Here is a 9,517-nt window from a genome sequence, read left to right on the forward strand (position 1 = left end):
GGCACTGCATCGCAGTGCTAGCTGCGCCACCAGAGTCTCTGGGTTCGCGCCCAGGCTCTGTCGCAGCCGGCCGCAACCGGGAGGTCCGTGGGGCGACGCACAATTGGCATAGCGTCGTCCGGGTTAGGGAGGGTTTGGCCGGTAGGGATATCCTTGTCTCAGTATATAACATGTATGCACTCTACTGTAAGTCGCTCTGGATAAGAGCGTCTGCTAAATGACTAAAAATGTAAATGTAAATATATAAACAAATGCTTGTGTTTCAGTCTTCTGGCAATATACAATATTACTCTCCCAAATGAACTCATAGAAGTTTGGCTATTCCAAATGACTTTGCACATTGCCATTGAATATGCAGCTCATTTCTCTCGGGACAGGTCTATTTCTCATGGTACATTCACTCCTTATCACTGAGAGAAGAATCCGTTTTTCAATACTCTGGTATGGAGAACCATTTATATGACAGATCTCATATGCTCGGTCAGCACTGACAGACGGCTCGGAGGAGGGAGGGAGGGACGGAGTGAGAGACTGATCGATATGTGCACTGAGATGAATGCGATGAAGGGGATCATCTCTCTATATCTCTCTTTCACTCTACCTTCTTCGCAATCCCATCACCCAGCCAACCATAGTCTTTCATTCTCACACAGAGAATCCCGGCTCAATCAAATCAAACTTTATTTGTCACATGCGCCGAATACAACGTGTAGACCTTACCGTGAAATGCTTACTTACAAGCCCTTAACCAACAGTGCAGTTCAAGAAGAGTTAAGAAAATATTTACCAAGTAGACTAAAGTAAAAAATAATAATAAAAAGTAACACAATAAGAATAACAATAACGAGGCTATATACAGGGGGCACCGGTGTCACGCTGTTCGTGATAATGGTCGGACCAAGGCGCAGCGTACGTAGAGTTCCACATATTTTATTAGAGAAAGTGAAACTTAGAAAAACCAAAACAATAAAGAATAAACGAACCGGGACGACAATGCAGTGCTAACAGGCAACTAAACATAAACAATATCCCATAACCCACAGGTGGAAAAAAGGCTACTTAAGGGTCATGACGTTGGCCTGTGGGTAAGGTTTATGACCCCACCCCATAAATACCTTTCTCCCTTCCCTCTCTCTGACTCTACAGAGGGACTCTTGAATAGCCTTTGTTAAACAGAGAGTCTGGGAACATCAAACAAGAGGAGGGAAAGGAACCATATTTCAGTAATAGAACCAGTTGAAAATATGCGTTGGTACTTAATGAATATGATGTCAGTTCGGTTGTCATCTGAGAYATTATGACTGATGACAGGACGACCTAAACTGTATCTGGGAAAGTCTACACATTATAGTTATCAGATTCACATGGAATTGTTGTGCAATTTAAATGCAATTTAAATTTAACTATTTGTGAAAAGATTAAATGTAATTTTAGCTTCCAAATGAGAGAATTGGGTTTTCATAAGATTAGAGCTCTGCTCAATCAGTGTCCCGCCCCTATGAAGAGACATGGGTTATAAACTATGAAACACACCCTTCTCTCCCTCCACTATATAAGTCCTTGACGGAAATGTAACCTCCTGTTCCGGGTACATTAGGACGACGGTCCGATGTCAGAAGGATTCAGATAATAACTACAGAACGAAGCCAACCTCAGCGTGAGCTTTGGTTGCGAATGGTATGAACTTTGAACTCTTATTCGCTACAGAAGTGATACCTCCTAGCCGTTGAGTTATCAGCGGCCGCTGTAAACGTGGGCTAGGAAAGGACGGACAGAGTATCCCGTTCACCACCAGAGACACTCTTCAAAGGACAAAGGAGTCTGTTGGGCAACACGGCCTTCCATCTACACCAACCTATTGAAGCGCAGCTCAGAGTAAATTTTGATTGCATTTTCCTTTTACAAATGGGCGGTAATTTAGAATGCATAAGATTCTGTATTTACGATAGAGTAGCTGCCTACGGCCCGATAGAGACGTSGCTTCTCCCTTTGTTCTTCAGTCTTCCCGCTCGTTCACTCAAACCCATCCCCCTTTTCTTTGTGTAACCAGCTGTCATATCCGTTCGCTAGGGACATTTTCCTATATGACATCATTTGTAATCAAGGTATGATTCATTCTGTGTATATGTAATTCTGTGTGATTAGTTAGGTATTTAGTAAATAAATAATTAAACCCAATTTTGCATTGCTGATTCAACTTGTTAGCCAGGGTTCGTGAAGATAACCAAGAATTTACAACTTTCAGATGAGACTGAAATAAGGTGACGATTAATATTGACTGCTATTGATGTAAAATATTACTAGGTCTTTAAGAGTTTATTCGGAAGATAACTGCTCTATAAATATTATTTAGTGGTGCCCCGACTTTCTAGTTAATTACATTTACATGATTAGCTCAATCAGGTAATATTAATTACAGAGAAAGGATTTTATAGAATAGCATGTCATATCACTTAATCCGGCATAGCCAAAGACACAACATAAGTATGATCCCCAATTAGAGACAACGATAACCAGCTGCCTCTAATTGGGATTCATACAAATCACCAACATAGAATATAAACCTAGAACCCCACATAGAAAATATAAACTAGAACAACCCCCCAGTCACGCCCTGACCTAGTCTNGATTCATACAAATCACCAACATAGAATATAAACCTAGAACCCCACATAGAAAATATAAACTAGAACAACCCCCCAGTCACGCCCTGACCTAGTCTACCATAGAAAATAAAAGCTTTCTATGGTCAGGACGTGACAACCGGTACCGACTCAGTGTGCGGGGTACAGGTTAGTTGAGGTAATTTGTACATGTAGGTAGGGGTGAAGTGACTATGCATAGATAATAAACAGCGAATAGCAGCAGTGTACAAAGGGGGGGGGGTCAATGTAAATTGTCTGGTGGTGATTTTATTAATTGTTCAGCAGTCTTATGGCTTTGGGACAGAAGCCGTAGAGGAGCCTTTTGGTCCTAGACTTGGCGCTCTGGTACAGCTTACCGTGCGGTAGCAGAGAAAACAGTCGAAAACTTGGGTGACTGGAGTCTCTGACAATTTAAGGGCTTTCCTCTGACACCACCTATTATATAGGTCCTGGATGGCATGAAGCTTGGCCCCAGTGATGTACTGGGCCATTCGCATTACCCTCTGTAGCGCCTTACGGTCAGATGCCGAGCAGTTGCCATACCAGGCGGTGATGCAACCAGTCAGGATGTTCTCGATGGTGCAGCTGTAGAACCTTTTGAGGATCTGGGGACCCATGCCAAATCTTTTCAGTCTCCTGAGGGGGAATAGGTTTTTGTCGTGCCCTCTTCAGGACTGTCTTGGTGTGCTTGGACCATGATAGTTTGTTGGTGATGTGGACACCAAGGAACTTGAAACTCTCGGAAATGGGAAACATATTTTAACATTGCCAAAGCAAGTTAAATAGACAATAAATAAAACTTAAATAAAAAATAAAAAATGAACAGTAAACATTATAGAGACATTTCAAATGTCATATATCTATGATGTGCAAATTGTTAAAGTACAAAAGGGAAAATAAATAAACATAAATATGGATTGTATTTATAATAGTGTTTGTTCTTCACTGGTTTCCCTTTTCTCTCTCGCTCTCTGTCTCTCTGTCTCTCTCTCTTCTCTCTTCTCTCTTCACTCCTATCTTCTACTGTACTGTATGTCATATACCATAATGGATGACATCTGTGTGTCTCTACAGTCTGTTGGGAAGTTGGGAATAGTAGAGTGTGGCTGTTACCGAGGTTGAAAGGCATGGGGGGAGAATGCAGTGTAGTGTGAGTGTGGTTCCTCTGCAGGCCCTCCCTGGCTCCTCAGTCCTAACACCAGCTCACTAGGCCCTTCCTGGCTCCTCAGTCTTAACACCAGCTCACTAGGCCCTCCCTGGCTCCTCAGTCTTAACACCAGCTCACTAGGCCCCTCCCTGGCTCCTGTCCTAACACCAGCTCACTAGGCCCTCCCTGGCTCCTGAGTTCCTAACACCAGCTCACTAGGCCCTACCTGGCTCCTCAGTCTTAACACCAGCTCACTAGGCCCTCCCTGGCTCCTTGAGTCCTAACACCAACTCACTAGGCCACTCCCTGGCTCCTCAGTCCTAACACAAGCTCACTAGGCCCTCCCTGGCTCCTCAGTCCTAACACAAGCTCACTAGGCCCTCCCTGGCTCCTCAGTCCTAACACCAGCGTACTAGGCCTACTGCTATGGCTCCTCAGTCCTAACACCAGCTCACTAGGCCTACTGCTATGGATCCTCAGTCCTAACACCAGCTCACTAGGCCTGCTGCTATGGCTCCTCAGTCCTAACACAGCTCACTAGGCCTACTGCTATGGATCCTCAGTCCTAACACCAGCTCACTAGGCCTGCTGCTATGGATCCTCAGTCCTAACACCAGCTCACTAGGCCTGCTGCTGTGCTGTCTACCACTACATTAAAGTGGAGACATACAGTACATTAAGTCATATGGAAAGATGTGTACGTGTGTAGCAGAGACTGAATGGCTGTATAGAAGCAGGCATTGACGGTGTACGTGTGTAGCAAGAGACTGAATGGCTGTATAGAAGCAGGCCTTCACGGTGTACGTGTGTAGCAGAGACTGAATGGCTGTATAGAAGCAGGCCTTCACGGTGTACGTGTGTAGCAGAGACTGAATGGCTGTATAGAAGCAGGCCTTCACGGTGTACGTGTGTAGCAGAGACTGAATGGCTGTATAGAGCAGGCCTTCACGGTGTACTGAATAGAAAGAGCCCTCAAGTATGCATAGTCAATCTGTGAATGCTCTCGCAGTCTTAGATTATAGATCTGTGATACAATGAAGTTTGATGATATTTAAGTGATATATTCCTGAGGTCACAGAGTCAGTCAGGTGATGTGAAAAGATGTGCTCCCTCCCTGCCAGGTGCCTGTCCTCCAGACTCAGATCTGATGGTGGAGGCGACAGCGCGGCGTGTGTTCAGTAACGCCCACACCTACCACATCAACTCCATCTCCGTGAACTCTGACCTCCAGACCTACATCTCCACGGATGACCTCAGGGTCAACCTGTGGAACGTGAGATCACTGACCAGAGCTTCAGTATCCTTTCACCTTTACCCCTTAACCCCATACTAACATACCCTCTGTCATAGTTTATCTGTCTACAGTCGTGGCCAAAAGTTTTGAGAATGACACAAATATTAATTTTCACAAAGTCTGCTGCCTCAGTTTGTATGATGGTAATTTGTATATACTCCAGAATGTTATGAAGAGTGATCAGGTGAATTGCAACTAATTTTAAAGTCCCACTTTGCCATACAAATGAACTGAATCCCCCAAAAAAACATTTCCACTGCATTTCAGCCCTGCCACAAAAGGACCAGCTGACATCATGTCAGTGATTCTCTCGTTAAACAAAGTGTGAGTGTTGACGAGGACAAGGCTGGAGATCACTCTGTCATGCTGATTGAGTTCGAATAACAGACTGGAAGCTTCAAAAGGAGGGTGGTGCTTGGAATCATTGTTCTTCCTCTGTCAGCCATGGTTACCTGCAAGGAACACATGCCGTCATCATTGCTTTGCACAAAAAGGGATTCACAGGCCAAGGATATTGCTGCCAGTAAGATTGCACCTAAATCCACCATTTATCGGATCAATCAAGACCTTCAAGGAAAGTGATTCAATTGTGTGTGAAGAAGGCTACAGGGCACCCAAGAAAGTTCAGCAAGCGTCAGGACCGTCTCCTAAAGTTGATTCAGCTGCGGGATCGGGGCACCACCAGTACAGAGCTTGCTCAGGAATGGCACAGGCAGGTGTGAGTGCATCTGCATGCACAGTGAGGCGAAGACTTTTGGAGGATGGCCTGGTGTCAAGAAGGGCAGCAAAGAAGCCACTTCTCTCCAGGAAAAACATCAGGGACAGAGCTGACATTCTGCAAAAGGTACAGGTGCTGAGGACTGGGGTAAAGTTCATTTTCTCTGATGAATCCCCTTTCCGATTGTTTGGGACATCCGGAAAAAACTTGTCCGGAGAGACAAGGTGAGCGCTACCATCAGTCCTGGTCATGCCAACAGTAAAGCAACCTGAGACCATTCATTGTGTGGTGTTGCTTCTCAGCCAAGGGAGTGGGCTCACTCACAATTTTGCCTAAGAACACAGCCATGAATAAAGAATGGTACCAAAACATCCTCTGAGAGCAACTTCTCCCAACCATCCAGGAACAGTTTTGGTGACGAACAATGCCTTTTCAGCATGATGGAGCACCTTGCCATAAGGCAAAAGTGATAACTCAGTTGCTCGGGGAACAAAACATCGATATTTTGGGTCATGGCCAGGAAACTCCCCAGAGCTTAATCCCATTGACAACTTGTGGTCAATCCTCAAGAGGCGGGTGGACAAACAAAAACCCACAAATTCTGACAAACTCCAAGCATTGATTATGCAAGAATGGGCTGCCATCAGTCAGGATGTGGCAGAAGTTAATTGACAGCATGTCAGGGCGGATTGCAGAGGTCTTGAAAAAGAAGGGTCAACACTGCAAATATTGACTCTGCATCAACTTCATGTAATTGTCAATAAAAGCCTTTGACACTTATGAAATGCTTGTAATTATACTTCAGTATTCCATAGTAACATCTGACAAAAATATCTAATGACACTGAAGCAGCAAACTTTGTGGAAATGTATATTTGTGTCGTTCTCAAAACTTTTGGCCACGATCGTACAACATTTCTAGGTTACCGACTGCTGCTTCAAATAACCTAGGAACAAGTGCTAAGCCTGTATTCTGTTTGTCTGTCTTGTCTTAAACACCATTTAGCTAAACTGTTATTTGTCCTGAGCATGCCCTCCCAGACATCGTGGACATTAAGCCGTGTAACATGGAGGATCTGACGGAGGTGATTACAGCAGCAGAGTTCCATCCTCAGCAGTGCAACACCTTGGTACAGCAGCAGTAGAGGGTCAGTACGACTCTGTGCATGGGAAACAGGCGCTCTGCGACACACACTGCAAGTGTGAGTACTGGGAACAGGCATACACACAGACACACGTATTCAAGCACACATGTACACACGCGCACGCACGCACGCACACACACACACACCACACACACACACACACCACTCAAACATGGTACATGTGTGACAGTCCATGCCACTCTCTGTGGAGGGGAAAGAGATTGAGAAAAGAAGGGAGAGAGGAGGGAAGTCAAGTCTCTGTCTCGATTGAACCAACCTTGATCCTACTACAGTCAATGGCATGGCTAGGAATGATAACCACAAACATCAATAAGGTTGTCTGTCTGTCTTTCTCTCCCAGTCAAGACAATGAAAGGCTCACCGTCTCAAAGCCCCTGTCTGTCTCTGGGAGCGTCAGTTGATATGCATATGCCTCTGAAGGACATGAATATATGAATACATTGACATTTAAGCTTGAGGATCGATGGTGTAAGATGCTAAATAAATATATAATTATAATAATATATACCTCCCGATGGAAATACCATGGCTGTGTCCCAAATGGCACCCTATCCCCTATATAGTGTACTACTTTTGACCAGGGCCCTATCCCCTATATACTGTACTACTTTTGACCAGGCCATAGGGGATAGAGTGTAATTTGGGACAATAACAGTAGTTCCTGAGCTGTATTAAAGTGTTCACCGGTCCGTACAACCACACACACACACACACACACACCACACACACACACACACACACACACCACACACACACACACACACACACAACACACACACACACACACACACACACACACACACAACCACACACACACACGCACACACACACACACACACAGCCTTGTACAGCTACCTTGTGGGGACACACAATTCAGTTTTTTCCCCCCCTAACTCTAACCTGTATTATACCCTAGTTAACCCTAACCACAAAAACTTAACCCTAAACCTAACCCTAAACCTAACCTTAGGTTTAACCCAGACTTAACCCTAGACCTAACCCAGACCTAGACTTAACCTAGACAAACCCTAGTACCAACCTACCTAACCTAGACTAGACTTAACACTAGACCAACCCTAGACCTAACCCTAGATAACCCAGTTAGCTTAACCTAGACTAACTACTTACCCGTCTAGACTTACCTAGACTAGCACCTAGATCTAGCTAACCCTAGACACCTAGATATAGCACCACCCAGTACAGACCTATAACGACTATACCCAACTCTAGCTACCTGTGTTACCCAGAACTAACCTAGAATACTAGATTAACTAATTAGAGACCCTAGACGTAACCCTAGACCTAGACTTAACCCTAGACTTAACCCTAGACCTAGACTTAACCCTAGACTTAACCCTACGACCTAGACTTAGACTTAAACCTAGACTTAACCCTAGACCTAGATTAACCTAAACCTAAACCTGCTCTACCAAAGGCAAAACGCAGTAACTACGAATTGGTCAAAATCTTTGATCTATTGTAATGGCCAGGTATATTATATTTTTAACGTGGTGTATTTTTTCCTGACACAAGAACAAGCAGAATATATCATAGTGGATAGAAATTGCTGTCTGTCGACAGAAAAATACTTTGAAATCAGATTTTGCAGCAGAAAAATTACGTAGTTAACTGCGTTTTGTCTTTGTAGGCAGTATAACAGGCCCCCATTAGGCACTGACTCTCAGGAACACGTACACGTACACACAGACCCCCCCCCCCCACAACACACCCTTGGACATTATTATACACCCCCACGCAGGAAACAGGACAGAGGGGCATGGCAGGTGACACTCTCCAATGTCTGACACACACACACACACACACACACACACACACACACACACACACACACACACCACACACACACACACACACACCACACACACACACAACCACACACACACACCAACACACACACACACAACACACACACACACACATCAGCGTACACACACACACACACAGCCCTGTGATGAATACCACTGTAATCCAGCAGGACTCCAGTAAGCCCAGCACCGTGACATTGATTTGTTTCTCTCTCCCTCCCTCATCCCTTTATCCGCTCGTTTTTCATCCCTCGTTAGACTCCCCACTGACACACAGAGCTGTTCTCTGTGTGAACATAGCAAGGAGCAGGAACACACACACCACACAACACACACACACACACACACACACACACACACACACACACACACACACACACACACACACGCCACACACACACACACACACACACACACACACACACACACACACACACACACACACACACACACACACACACACACACGGATTCATTCAATTCATGAATGCTCCCCTGGTTTGATAACAGACTCGTCGATGCATAGCTTGTTATTACTGTGGTGTAACCATTCATCTCTCCCTTCCTCCCTCTCCCTCAGTCTTTGATGAGCAGAGGACCCCTCCACTCGTTCATTTTTCTCAGAGATCATCTCTCCATCTCAGACATCAAGTTTAGTACAGCGGGCGCTTCCTGATGACACGGGACTACCTGACGGTCAAGGTGTGGGACTCAACATGGAGA

The 9,517-nt window shown here is 45.0% G+C and overlaps 1 pseudogene; it reads left to right on the top strand.

Annotated features, from left to right (window-relative positions):
• Nucleotides 1–9,517, top strand: part of LOC111967073 (serine/threonine-protein phosphatase 2A 55 kDa regulatory subunit B beta isoform-like) — a 29,569-nt pseudogene that overhangs the window by 17,517 nt on the left and 2,535 nt on the right.

This window comes from Salvelinus sp. IW2-2015, linkage group LG8 (assembly GCF_002910315.2).
Source record: "Salvelinus sp. IW2-2015 linkage group LG8, ASM291031v2, whole genome shotgun sequence".
Lineage (NCBI taxonomy): Eukaryota > Metazoa > Chordata > Actinopteri > Salmoniformes > Salmonidae > Salvelinus > Salvelinus sp. IW2-2015.